This window comes from Mustela nivalis (assembly GCF_964662115.1).
Source record: "Mustela nivalis genome assembly, chromosome: 10".
Taxonomy (NCBI): domain Eukaryota; kingdom Metazoa; phylum Chordata; class Mammalia; order Carnivora; family Mustelidae; genus Mustela; species Mustela nivalis.
This window is the reverse complement of record NC_139029.1, coordinates 77,869,043-77,882,810: the sequence shown is the minus strand read 5'-3', so window position 1 is coordinate 77,882,810 and position 13,768 is coordinate 77,869,043. Positions and strand designations below refer to the sequence as shown.

Sequence of the window (13,768 nt, the reverse complement as noted above, 5' to 3'; positions counted from 1 at the left end):
ATGATCCTGGGTCCTGGGATTGAGTTGTGCTTCTCCCTCTGCCCTTCCCCCCACTTGTGCTCACTCGCTCGCTCTCTCTCTCCCAAAAATAAGTAAAATCTTAAAAAAAAAAGAATATATTAAATAAAATAGTCCACTTGTCCCTTACTCAATATTATTTATAAAAAGTGATTAATAAATATTAACTACTACCATATCAAGCATCATATTAGTAATTTTTAATACACACACACTCATTTTACAAATTTCCCCATGGAGAGGTGGAATCTATTTCTCTATCTTTGAATCAAGGTTTGCCATGCGAACTGCTTAAGTCAATGGGATATAGCAAACTGATGCAAGCAAGGGCTTGAAAAATGTGCATTGGGCCCTCTCTCTCTTGCTGCTTGGACTCTTCTCCTAGCCATGTGAGCAATCCCAGATTAATAGCCTAAAGCAGGGAAGACCACATTACAAATTTAAAAACTGGCTTGGTTAGTGGTATGGTTCATGCTACTCAAAGTGATTAATTTGGCAACTGTACCCAGGTCTGACCACTATTCCAGGTTACCTCCCTTAACAATGTAACAAGCAGGCTTAGGTTCTTTTTATAACACACTACTATAGCACCCTATGCTCTGTACAACATTGATATCATTTTAAATCTCCTGTTTGATTGGTATTTCCTCCCAGTAAGTCAGTTTCATGAGATCAGGAGCTATTGCAGGTTGGTCTCTCCAAAATAAACATAAGGTAGTACCTGGGATACAAAATGTTTACTGCGGACCAACACCTATGAAATGAAGGCAAGGAAAGCTAAAACTGTGAAGCAGGTCCAGTAAAATTTCAATCAGGCAGGAAGCCCTGTAGCAAGTATTGTCCATCAGAGTAGTCTGTGAAAGGCTGAAACAGCCAGGTCTTGTAGACTGCTCAGTCTACAAACCCATGCTGCTCCAGGGAGGTCATGAGCTCAGGGAAGGTGGCTCTGCAGCTAAGGCAGACCTTAAGGTGTGTCCAGAAAGGGTTACTTGGTGATCCAACTCCTTTCAGCTGGACAGTAGGCCCTTCTTTGAAGGAGAATCTAGGTAGCACAACTTCACATCTACTCTTGAGGGCATATATTATTCAACCCTCTATGTTCAACGCTTAGTTTAGTTGAGCTCCAACAATCTGTAGAATGAATACTTCCAGTAATAAGATACCAGGGTCACTGAAAAAGGATAGAAAGCCAAACTTAATTACAATTCAGTAGATGCTCTTATTCTAAGAGTGCTTGGGTTTATTATTTTTTTTCTATTTTTAACTGCATTACAGGATTATGTACCTGTTTTAAAGTTTTTATGAGGTTGTAAAACTGTTTCAGAAAATTCCTTTATATATATGTTCAGGCATGTGCAGTTAACTATGAGCCCCTTTTATAAGGATTTCTGAATTTCTCTTTTTAAAGAATTCTTTAATGTTTTCCATTGATGTTCTCAACACTGAAGACATTAACTATATAAATATATATAGATCCTTTAGGATAAATTAGAACAGTATGCTAGAATCCTAATTATTGGGTTACATTTTTTTCACTGGAAATGTGATGCTAAAGACTGGAGAGGAGTTAATTCACTTCCAAAAACATAATCTACTAGTAGGTAGATTCAATTCTAACAAATACTCAGTATTTTTTTATCCTATGAAACTAAAAAAAGCTTGAAACAAACAAGACATGTCTTCTACTCTTGTGTATTCCTTCTGGCTACCGAAAAGATCAACTTATCAGCTAAATACATTAAAATAAAGGTATTCAACATGTTCAAACTATATTGTTGATTCGCACACTAATGGCAAGGTCATCTGTAATATATACAACAATCATTACTCATCAGTTTTCTTGTTACGCTTCAGGGTATAACAAAATTCATTTAAAGATAATACATATATTACATGTTAAATAAATTTTTTATAAAAAGAACTGTATTTTCCCAAACAAAAAAATTTAGTAAGGAAAGTAGCACTGTTTTATATTTTGGAAAATCTCATTAATGTCTGACTTAATAAAAGAAAACTGGGTTTTTGTATGAGAGTCTGAATTCTTTTTATCTATTGTGATAGAGATACATTAGTTGTAAAACAGGAGTATTTTCATAACCGTGGATATTCTTCCTTGATATTGTAATGTTACAATGCAGTCTGAAACCCTATCAATGAACTTTGTATCTTATACAATAAAATCCATTGGTCTGTATTATATCACACTTCCAATTAATCCTTTGCCCACACAAAATTTTGTAATACGCGTTAGTCTGTTGGAAAATAGTGATTCAGGACGCCTGGGCGGCTCAGTCAGTTAAGTGTCTGCATTCTGCTCAGGTCATGATCCCAGGATCCTGAGGCTGAGTTCCACATCAAGCTCCTTGCTCAGCAGGGAGTCTGCTTCTCCCCCTGCCTGCCACTCTCCAGCTTGTGTGCTCTTTGACAAATAAATAGATAAAATCTTAAAAAGAAAAAAAGGAAAATAATGATTCACTGAGTTGTATAGTAGACTTTCCAAATGTAATATATTTTACTGTGCAATATTTTTTAGAATTACATTTGTCAATACTCCCACCTATCTCATCAGCAAAGTCTTAACCATGAGGAAGCTATTAAGCTCAAACTTGTCTCTGGTATCAGAGACAAGTTTTCCAAATTTTAATTATCACTTAAAAGCTTAAATTGTAACATCAGCAACAAACACTACTGTTTTTCCTCAAGGGCACTACAAGAGAATGTCTGCAATATTCAAGGCCAAATAACTACAGTGATTTAGTCATTCTTCCAAGTAAAAACGATGTTCCACAAAATTAAAAAAAAAAAAAAAAAAGGCTAGTTTCATTCAGAATTCAAACAACTACAAGTGCATACTCTCAAGACAACCTTTGCATTTTGGTATAATGCAAGAAGTGCTTTGTGCTAGCTTCTTTTTCTTTGGCAAATGCATTATTAAAAAAGACTAATAATCAACTATTTATAAAAAGTATAGGATGGGAGGAATTTACCCAAGAAATGGAAGAACAGGTTAACATTTGAAAATCAATCCATAACTCATCCATATTAACAGTCTAAAAAAAGCCCATATGATCATATCAGTAAATATACAGGAAAGGCTTTGACAAAATCTAACACCAATTCATCATAAAAACTCTTACCAAACAAGGAATAAAAAGAACTTCCTCAATCTGATAAAGGACATCAATAAAAACCTACAGCTATCGGGCGCCTGGGTGGCTCAGTGGGTTAAGCCGCTGCCTTCGGCTCAGGTCATGATCTCAGGGTCCTGGGATCGAGTCCCGCATCGGGCTCTCTGCTCAGCGGGGAGCCTGCTTCCCTCTCTCTCTCTCTCTGCCTGCCTCTCCATCTACTTGTGATTTCTCTCTGTCAAATAAATAAATAAATAAAATCTTAAAAAAAAAAAAAAAACCTACAGCTATGGAGCACCTGGGTGGCTTAGCTGGTTAAGCATCTGCCTTTGGCTCAGGTCATGATCTCAGGATCTTGGGACTGAGCCCCCCTCAGGCTCCCTGCTCAGTGGGAAGTCTGCTTCTCTCTCTTCTCTGCACCCGCCTCCTACTCGAGCCAACACTCTTGCTCTCAAATAATCTTAAAAAACAAACAAACAAACAAACCCTACAGCTATCATTGTATTTATTGATGAAAGTCTAAGTCTCTGTGATCCAGAATATGACAAAGATAGCAACTCTCACTACTTCTATTCAACACTGTTATTGGAAAACACCGTGCAAAAAGGTAAGAAAAATAAAAGGCACACAGAATTGAAAGGACAAAGTAAAACTATCTTTATTGCAAATTCTATAAACATCTGTATAGAAAATCGTAAGGCATCTATCTATTAAAAAGCTAAGCAAGTTCAGCCAGGTTCTAGGATACAATATACAAATATCAACTGTATTTCTACATATAGGAAAAGAATAATTGTAATTAGAATTTTATGCATATCATTTACAAAAGCACCCAAAATAGTAATTATTTCACAATAAACTTGGAAAGAAAAAGAAGATATGTAAGACCTATATGCTGAAAACTATAATACACTGCAGAGAAATCACTGATGATTAAATAGAGATATAACATGCTCACAGAAGACTCAATATTGTTAACATGTCAATTCTCCCAAAATTGATTTAGAAATTCAATGGGATCCCAATCAAAATCCCATCAGGCTTTTTTGCAGAGTAACAAGGTTATTTTAAAATTCATTTATAATTGCAAAGGACCTAGAATAATCCATACATTTTGGAAAAAAACGAAGTCTGAAGAACTGTATCTCATTTCAAGGCTTATTATAAAGCTACAATAAACAAGAGTGTATGATACTAGAGTACAAATATAGATCAAAGGAACAGAAGAGTTCAGAAACAGACCCACACATACACAGCTAACTGATTTAAGGCAAAGGTGCTAAGGCAATTCAATGGGCAAAGAATAATCTTTGTAGCAAATAGTACCAGATCAAGTGGGTGTGATATGTAAAAAAAAAAATAAGTTAACCTCAACACTTGCTGCACACCATCTACGAAAAAAAATTGACTTGAAATGGAATACAAACCTAAATGTAAGAGCTAAAACTATGAGAGAAAAGGAAAGAGGAAAAAAAAACCTGTAATTTTGAGTTAAAGATTTATTAAATTGGACCCACAGTATCAGCTGCACCAAAAAAAAAAAAAAAACCAACAAACTGGACTTCATCAAAATTTTGCTCTTTAAAATACTATTAAGAAAATATCTATAAAACATACAAGAAAAACCTTATATTCAGAATACATAAAAAACTCTTAGAGTAGACTAAGACAATTCATTTGAAGATTTAAATGGACACTGTGTCAAAGAAAATGTATGGATGGAAAATAAACAGATGAAAATGTTCAAATGTTCCCTTTTAAGACCACAGTGAGAAACCACTGCATACATCCACTAGAATGGCTCAGATTAAAAAGACAGATCACACCAAGAGTTACCAAGGATGTGGAACACCTGGAATCTTCCATACTGCTAACGGGAATATAAAAGGATACAAAAACACTTTGGAAAACAGTGGCAAGTTTCCTATAAAGTTAACATCTACCATACAATCCAGCCATTCCACTACTAAGTATCTACTCAAGGGACATGAAAGCATATGTCCATATATGAACTCTACACAAATATTCATAGCAGCTTTACTTTTTTAATGTTTTTTTTTAACATATAATGTATTATTAGCCCCAGGGGTACAGGTCTGTGAATCGCCAGGTTTATACACTTCACAGCACTCACCATAGCCCATTCCTTCCCCAATGTTCATAACCCCACCATCCTCTCCCTCTCCCCTCCCTCCCCGCAACCCTCGGTTTGTTTTGTGAGATTAAGAGCCTCTTATGGTTTGTCTCCCTCCCGATCCCAATTTGTTTCATTTATTCTTTTCCTACCCCCATCCCCCCCCACATTGCTTCTCAACTTCTTTGTATCAGGGAGATCATATGATAATTGTCTTTCTCTGATTGACTTATTTCGCTAAGCATAACACCCTCTATTTCCATCCATGCCATTGTAAATGGCAAGATTTCATTTCTTTTGATGGCTGCATAGTATTCCAGTGTGTGTGTGTGTGTGTGTGTGTGTGTGTGTGTGTGTACCACCTCTTCTTTATCCATTCATCTGTTGATGGACATCTAGGTTCTTTCCATAGTTTGGCTATTGTGGACATTGCTGCTATAAACATTCAGATGCATGTGCCCCTTCGGATCACTACATTTGTATATTTAGGGTAAATACCCAGTAGTGCTACTGCTGGGTCACAGAGTAGCTCTATTTTCAACTTTTTGAGGAACCTCCATGCTGTTTTCCAGAGTGGCTGCACCAGCTTGTATTCCCACCAACAGTGTAGGAGGGTTCCCCTTTCTCCACATCCTCGTCAGCACCTGTCATTTCTTGACTTGTTAATTTTAGCCATTCTGACTGGTGTGAGATGGTATCTCATTGTGGTTTTGATTTATATTTCCCTGATGCCGAGTGATGTGAGCACTTTTTCATGTGTCTGTTGGCCATCTGGATGTCTTCTTTGCAGAAAAGTCTGTTCATGTCCTCTGCCCAATTCTTGATTGGATTATTTGTTCTTTGGGTGTTGAGTTTGATAAGTTCTTTATAGATTTTGGATACTAGCCCTTTATCTGATATGTGGTTTGCAAATATCTTCTCCCATTCTGTCAGTAGTCTTTTGGTTTTGTTAACTGTTTCCTTTGCTGTGCAAAAGCTTTTGATCTTGATGAAGTCCCAATAGTTCATTTTTGCCCTCACTTCCCTTGCTTTTGGCGATGTTCCTAGGAAGAAGTTGCTGCGGCTGAGGTCGAAGAGGTTGCTGCCTCTGTTCTCCTCAAGGATTTTGATGGATTCCTTTCTCACACTGAGGTCCTTCATCCATTTCGAGTCTATTTTCAAGTGTGGTGTAAGGAGCAGCTTTATTTTTAATAGTCAAAGCCTGGAAACAATCCAAATGTCCACCAACAACAATGGATTAAAAATTGTGGTATGTCCATAAAATGTACTCAACAATTAAAAAAAAAAATGATAAACCCAACATGGATGAATCTCAAAAGCATTATTCTGACTGAAAGTAGCTAGACAAAACCATGTATAGTATACGATTCCACTTATGAAATTTGAGAGGAACCAAAACTAACCTGTAGTTATAGAAAGCAGATCAGTAGTTCAAGCAAGGAGCAGGGAGAGGACTGACTAGAAGGGGCCACAAGGGAACTTCGGGGTGATAAAATGTTCATTATCTTGATTGTAGTAATTGTTTCACAGGTATTACATGTCAGAACTCACCACGTTGTGTAATTTAAATATCAACAGTTTACTGTATATCAGTAATGTTTCAACAACCTAGGAAATACTTTTTCCTAAGGACATAACAGAATAGTGTTTTGTTAGTTCCTTATTTTTAGAAGAAGTGAGGAATAGGGAGATGAGTTCCTTGGTATTGCCAGCAAAACGTAAAATTAATAGGCAGGAACTTCCCCTAAAGATGGAAGGAGGCAATGATAAGACTAGGAAAAAGAAATTGTCAAAAATTAAAATAGAGAAGTTTTTAGAGAAGAGATTTCAGAGAAAGTGAAAAAGGAAGAAAACTAGAAACTATAACCAGAATTTAATTAACTGGAAATTAAATTTAATTAACCAGAACAGTAATTTTGACTCTAACACTTTTCTCACCTAGCTCATTCTAAGTAAACGAGTCCAGTATATCCTAGACTTAGTAATATAGTAAGTAAGTACTACTCTAAGTAGTAGAGTAATATATGAATGTCTTCTGAAGGGGAAAAAAAAAATCTTACAGATACTGCTATTGTCTGAAAGTGGTGTTTCCTTAAATATGTATAAGCATGAAATTAAGCATACATTACTTTTTTTTTTTTTACAGTTCTTCTACACATTTATCATTTAAAAAACAAGCAAAAGTTCGAGGCCAATAAAAATGGAATCAACATTCATTTAAAGTGGTAGGAGAAATAATACAGTTACAACTAAACACCAGTGCTGGGATAAAAGAATAGAAAGAATTATCTATTCTAGTTGATGTCTAAGATATTTTTATAATCATTATTTTTCTTTTGTAAACAGTGAATTGGTTTTAAATAAGTGCTTCAGGGGCACCTGGGTAGCTCAATGGGTTAAGCCTCTGCCTTCAGCTCAGGTCATGATCTCAGGGTCCTGGGACCGAGACCCCGCCTCGGGCTCTCTGCTCAACAGGGAGCCTGCTTCCCCCTCTCTGCCTGCTGCTCTGCCTACTTGTGAACTCTCTGTCAAATAAATAAAATTACAATAAATAAATAAATCACTGCTTCATTAATGTTGATGAGATAATCAATTTATTAGTATATTCCAAAACAAAATTCTAAAAATTAAATAATAGTCAATGAATATGTCTGAATTCACTTTTCCACCCCCAATTTGTTTTTCCATCTTCTCATACTGAACCTGGACATTAATTCAGTGAATGTACCTTCATCTATAAAACCATCTGAACCAGAAACTTAGGAATTATTCTTAGGCATTTTCCCTTTCTCATACTCTTTATACCCAATTGCTCTCTATGCTCTTCTTTTCTCTATTGCCAGGACTTCAACTCAAGCCATCAAAATTTCTCACATATACTACCATAACTATTCCACCTGCTTTCTAAGTAGTTTCCTTATCATCTCTAACTTCTTTCAATTCATATCCATAGCCATATCAAATACTGTATGTATGTGTGTACATGGCACCCACTCAACTGAGGTCAATTAGGGCTGAACACAGGCAGCAGCTTCTGGGAATGGAAAGACAGACACAAAAAAACTGCCAGAAATGACAGGGTAAGGGAGGAGATCAGAACAACACAGGTTTTGAACTGTGCAGGTCCACTTATTCACAGATTATTTACAGTATAGGACTGTAAATGTATTTTCTTATGATTTTCTGATTAATCATTTATTTTCTCTAGTGTTACTGAAAGAATACAGTACATAAGACATATAACACACTAAGTAAGTGTTAATGTTTATATTATCAGTAAGCTTCTGGTCAGTTTTATAGTAGGATATTAATCATTAAATTTAGGGAGAGTCCAAAGTTATACAGACTATCAACTGTTCAGGGGTTCAGTGTCCCTAATCCCTACATTATTCAAGGTTCAACTGAACATGGAAATGAGTAGAGAAGAGCACAGATTAAGAACTGTGTAAGGATAGAGGAGGTATTAGAAACCATTAGCTCCAAACTGATGCCATTGAAAGGCACAGATCATTTTCCTCAGGTTTCACAAATAATTTACACTGAGTGATTAGAGGACACAGATTCCATTAACCACAAAAAGAATAACAGTAGTAAAAGCATTTAAGAGAAATAATAATTGGACTCATTGTAAACTTTTTTGATTTTAAGCCCCAGTTGGATAACTATATGGAATCGTCCAGGAGACAATTTTCTAGAAGTTTTGATTTGAAGTACAAGAGTAGAGATACTGATCTGAAAGGCACTAACATGACAATGATGGTGGACATACAATGACATAACTCGTTTGAGAAACAAAACCATAGCATCTGAAATGTGAGTCTTCCACCTCTTTATCAAAATGCTGTATTAAAATTTTCAGAATTTACTCTCAAGGACTTCATTTAAGTTGTTCCCTGAAAATTGTTCCCAGGCACTGTAAGAAGCAAACTTTCCTCTTAAAAAAAAGAGTATGTTTACTATAAGCCTCAAAATTATTCCCAGGCCTAATTAAAATAAAATACCCAGACCAAAATCAAAAATAACCAAGCACACAGCAAACTAGACTCCATAATCAGGAACTAGCAGAAATTAAAGAAAACAGGAGACCCAAGAAGATTTAGCATGTTGGACTTTCCAAACACATCCATTAAGACAATGCAGAATGTATTTAAAGAAATAAATACACAAAATAAAACAAAGTTACCTACCAAAACAAGAAAATTATTTTAAAAAAAGAGAAAGAGAGAGAGAGAGACCTAAGAGAACCAAACAGATTTTTGTTTTGTTTTGTTTTGTTTTTTAAAGACAGAAGTGGGGAGGGGCAGAGGGAAAACAAAAAACAAAACAACAAAAAACCTTAAGCAGGCTCCATGCTCAGCACAGGCTCTATCTCAAACCCCAAGATCATGACCCGAGCTGAGATCAAGAGCCCGCGCTTAAAGGACGGAGCTACTCTGGTGCCCCAGAGCCAAATGTAATTTTAATAAATACCACAAACAACAAATGAACTTAATAGTTAATAGTTAATATTTAATAGTTTTAGTAGATTTCACACAGCCAAAGAGACAACTAAAAATCTAGGAGCTAAATCAGAATTTATTATTCAGAGTGTAGCAAAAAGTAAACAAAAAGATGGAAACAAAGAAATAAACTGCTCACTTCATCAACAATGTTCTAAAATTGTAATTATACAGAAATCAGCAGGCCACCCCCAGAAGGATGAAACACAAATCTATGAAGTTAAAAAAAAAAAAAAAAGGTAAGAGACAGTTGTTACAATGAGACCATCTTAGTTGGTGTCCAGGAAGAATAAAGAGAACCAGGCATAGATAATGGCTGAGAATCTTACAAAATGGAAGAGATAACAATCCACAAAGTAAAAAAGGCCTAGTGAGTCCTAAGCAGGATAGATTTAAAAATCCACACCTCACCAAATAAGAATGAGTTCCAGAAAAATTAAAGAGAAAGATAAATCCTCAAAAGCAGCTACAGAAAAAAAAAGACACACTACCTTCAAAGGGGCAACAGTTACAAACTGGTAACTGACTTTTCCATATCAGTAATGGAAACCACAAGATGGCAGAATCAAATATTCAATGGGCAAAGAAAATCATTGCCAATCAAGAATTAAATGTTCAAACCATAAATGACTCTTAATCTCACAAAACAAACTGAGGGTTGCTGGGGGGAGGGGGGTTGGGAGAAGGGGGGTGGGGTTATGGACATTGGGGAGGGTATGTGCTTTGGTGAGTGCTGTGAAGTGTGTAAACCTGGCGATTCACAGACCTGTACCCCTGGGGATAAAAATATATGTTTATAAAAAATAAAAAATTAAAAACAAAAAAGAATTAAATGTTCAGGGGAAAAAAAACCACTTTCATGAATGAAGGCAAATACAGATATTATCTGACAAAATGGAGAAAGTTCATTATCAGTAAATTTGTAACTAAAGGTTATATTGGTGGTAGCTGGGAGGGTGATACCAGCTGGAAGGTTCAGGCTGCAAAAATGAATGAAGAGCAACCAAAGTAGTAAATCTATAGTTAACTCTAAATGGATATTAGATAAAACAATAATAATGTCTTTTAGTACTTTATCAAATAAATAAATAAAATCTAAAAAAAACCCTTAAAAATATACACACATATATTTATAATATATAATAATAAAATATAAATATAAATGCATATAAATCAGGAGTAAACTAACCAGAGCCACTGCTCTTAAAGTCATTTTACTGTTTAAGAGGGGGATGAAGTATTACTGATTAATGTTTAGACTTAAAAATTTTAACACATGTTGGGGCGCCTGGGTGGCTCAGTGGGTTAAAGCCTCTGCTTTCGGCTCAGGTCATGATCCCACGGTCTTGGGATCGAGTCCCACATCGGGTTCTCTGCTCAGCAGGGAGCCTGCTTTCCTTCCTCTCTCTCTGCCTGCCTCTCTGCCTACTTGTGAACTCTGACAAATAATTTTTTTAAAAAGTTAAAAAAAAAATTTAACACGTTAAAATCTCTAGAGTAACCAGTAAAAGGAACGTAAAATAAATAATTTCCAAACTACTAGAAGGTATAAAAATAATGAAAAAATAATTACAAAGCAATTTTGCTGTTTAATCAACAACAAAAAGAAAAAATTTACAAGAAAAATTCCCAAATGTTTGGTAATTATGGTAAATTAAATATGAAACAAATCCTTTGTGTTTCTCTTAAAAAGAAGGAATCTACTTTCTCATTCCTGAATCTGGGCCAAGCTTGTAACTTGCTCTAACCAACAGAACGGGGCAGAAACCTTTTTGCTTTTATTTTGGCCCCTTGGAGTGCTGACCTGAGACTACAAATGGGGAAACTGGTATAGTTTACTAGATGATAAAAAGTCACTTAGATGAGAACAAAGGCACCCCAGCCACTAACTAGTACCATCAGCCAAACATGAGTGAAGCCTTCTTAAAACTTCCCCCATGTAGACAATCCTGTAGTTGAATGCAGCCTCAAGCAAACCCAAAACAAAACCAGCCAAGGAACCACCCAGCAACCCACAGAACTAAGGGGAGAAATAATTATTTGAAGCTATTAAATTTTGAGGTGGTTTGTTATCCAACAATAGATAACTGACATATATAAAGAGATAAATTTGTGAAAAGTCATGGGTCAACGAAAAAATTTTTGAAATGTATGATATACACATCAAATGATATGCTTAAAATGGTATAGTCTATATATCAAAAAAAAACTGTGTGCTGCCGCTAAAGCATTGCTTAGCGAGAACTTTATAACCTCAAATGCATACTTCAGAAAAGAAAGGCTGGAAATTCATATCACTCTCAGAACATTAGAAAAATAAAATTCAGGGGCGCCTGGGTGGCTCAGTGGGTTAATGGCTCTGCCTTCGGCTCAGGTCATGATCCCAGGGTCCTGGGATCCAGCCCCGCATCAGGCTCTCTACTCAGCAGGGAACCCGCTTCCTCCTCTCTCTCTCTGCCTACCTCTCCATCTGCTTGTGATCTCCGTCTGTCAAATAAATAAAAAAATAAATCTTTAAAAAAAAAAAAAAGAAAAAGAAAATTCAGCAAGGAAAGTGTAAAGAATAAAAGAATACAGAGGGAGGCAAAAAAGAAAAGGGGGGAAATAAGAGACAGTAAATAGAGGTAAAGCAAAACTGAAAGCTGGATTTTTGAAAAAAATCACACATTTTTACACATTTATGGCTAGATTAATTTTTTTTAAAAAAGGAAGGCAATCATACATTAATCTAAAGATTAAAAGTAATCCTCATCAAAATCCCAACATGCTGATCCTAAAAATTATACAGAATAGTTGAAAGAGCTGATAACCAAGGCACATTTTATATTTTGTTGTTAAGATCCACTGCATTCATAAAATAGGGTTTCTCCAAAGAATCTATAAAATAGAGAGCATTAAATCAGTAGTTACTTGTTGTAAATCAAGAGATTCATAATGACACTTAAGAACTCGCTGGTCACCTTCAGAGAATAACAGATAACTAATGGAGTATTCTAAAAATTGGTCAAATTAAGAACAAATATCTATCCTACCTTTCCTAATTGAACTGTACCACTGGGTAACCAAATAGTAGATGAAGGGAAGTTCCTTTTTATGGAAGCATTCTACCTTATAAAGGAAGAATAACGAATTCAAATACTACCATTTTGTAAGCCCTAATAAATAAAAATTCACTGATTTATGCATTAAGCAATAGTGGCTGCTAAAAATCACAAAGAGAAACAACCACATCAACACCTAGGAAGCATTCTTTTCCAAAAACAAAACAAAACAAAATCTAAGCTTTGATCAAGCTTTTAGATCCAACTACTAATTTACAGGAAATACAGAGAATGAAGAAAAAATATGCAATCAGCATAACCTAGATGGCAGAATCTGTATGGGTCAAAATAGTTGACTGCTTCAACAAATGGTAAGAAAGAAAGGGAAAGACGAATGGCAGCAGCACATGCAAATTAAGAGAAACAAATAAGAAAACACACATCTAAATTATACTGCTTAAGAATGCACATTTGGGCAATAAAATTAGAAAGAAATGTAGAGATGCAATACTATAGAAGTCAAGATAGCAGTTAACAGCAAGGAAGAGGGATGGGCTCTGACCTGGAAAAGGGAACAGGGAAGACTTGTGGTGTGGTGGGCAAAGATTTATTTTTTGACCTGTGCAGTAGTTACAAGGGTGTTTATCTTAAAAACTAAAAAAGTCATTAGATTATATATGATTTTATGTAATTTCTTTCAGTTGTGGTATAATATATAATAAAAAAGGTATTTAAAATCTTAGAATATTTCACCATGACTCTAACATTTTAACAACATATTACCACAAAATTTTAAAAATTAACTTAACATAAAACTTTTTCTTAACCCCTGAATGATTGTTGACTGTTTTTTTAATTTAAGTCCATCTGAAGGATTTGATAAAAAATACTTGATTCCATCTTCTACCTTCCACATCGCTAATTCAAACAAACTTAAAAACTCTCATA

The 13,768-nt window shown here is 35.3% G+C and overlaps 1 protein-coding gene and 1 long non-coding RNA gene across 3 annotated transcripts in view; both read right to left on the bottom strand.

Annotated features, from left to right (window-relative positions):
• The window catches only part of ABCD3 (ATP binding cassette subfamily D member 3), a 75,974-nt gene that overhangs the window by 50,426 nt on the left and 11,780 nt on the right, over positions 1-13,768 (bottom strand). The window lies entirely within an intron of this gene.
• LOC309843346 lies at positions 1,258-5,575 on the bottom strand. Its single transcript, XR_014300089.1, has 2 exons — positions 3,428-5,575; positions 1,258-3,209 (listed from the first exon to the last, which is right to left on the bottom strand). It is a non-coding gene; the product is annotated as an uncharacterized lncRNA (long non-coding RNA).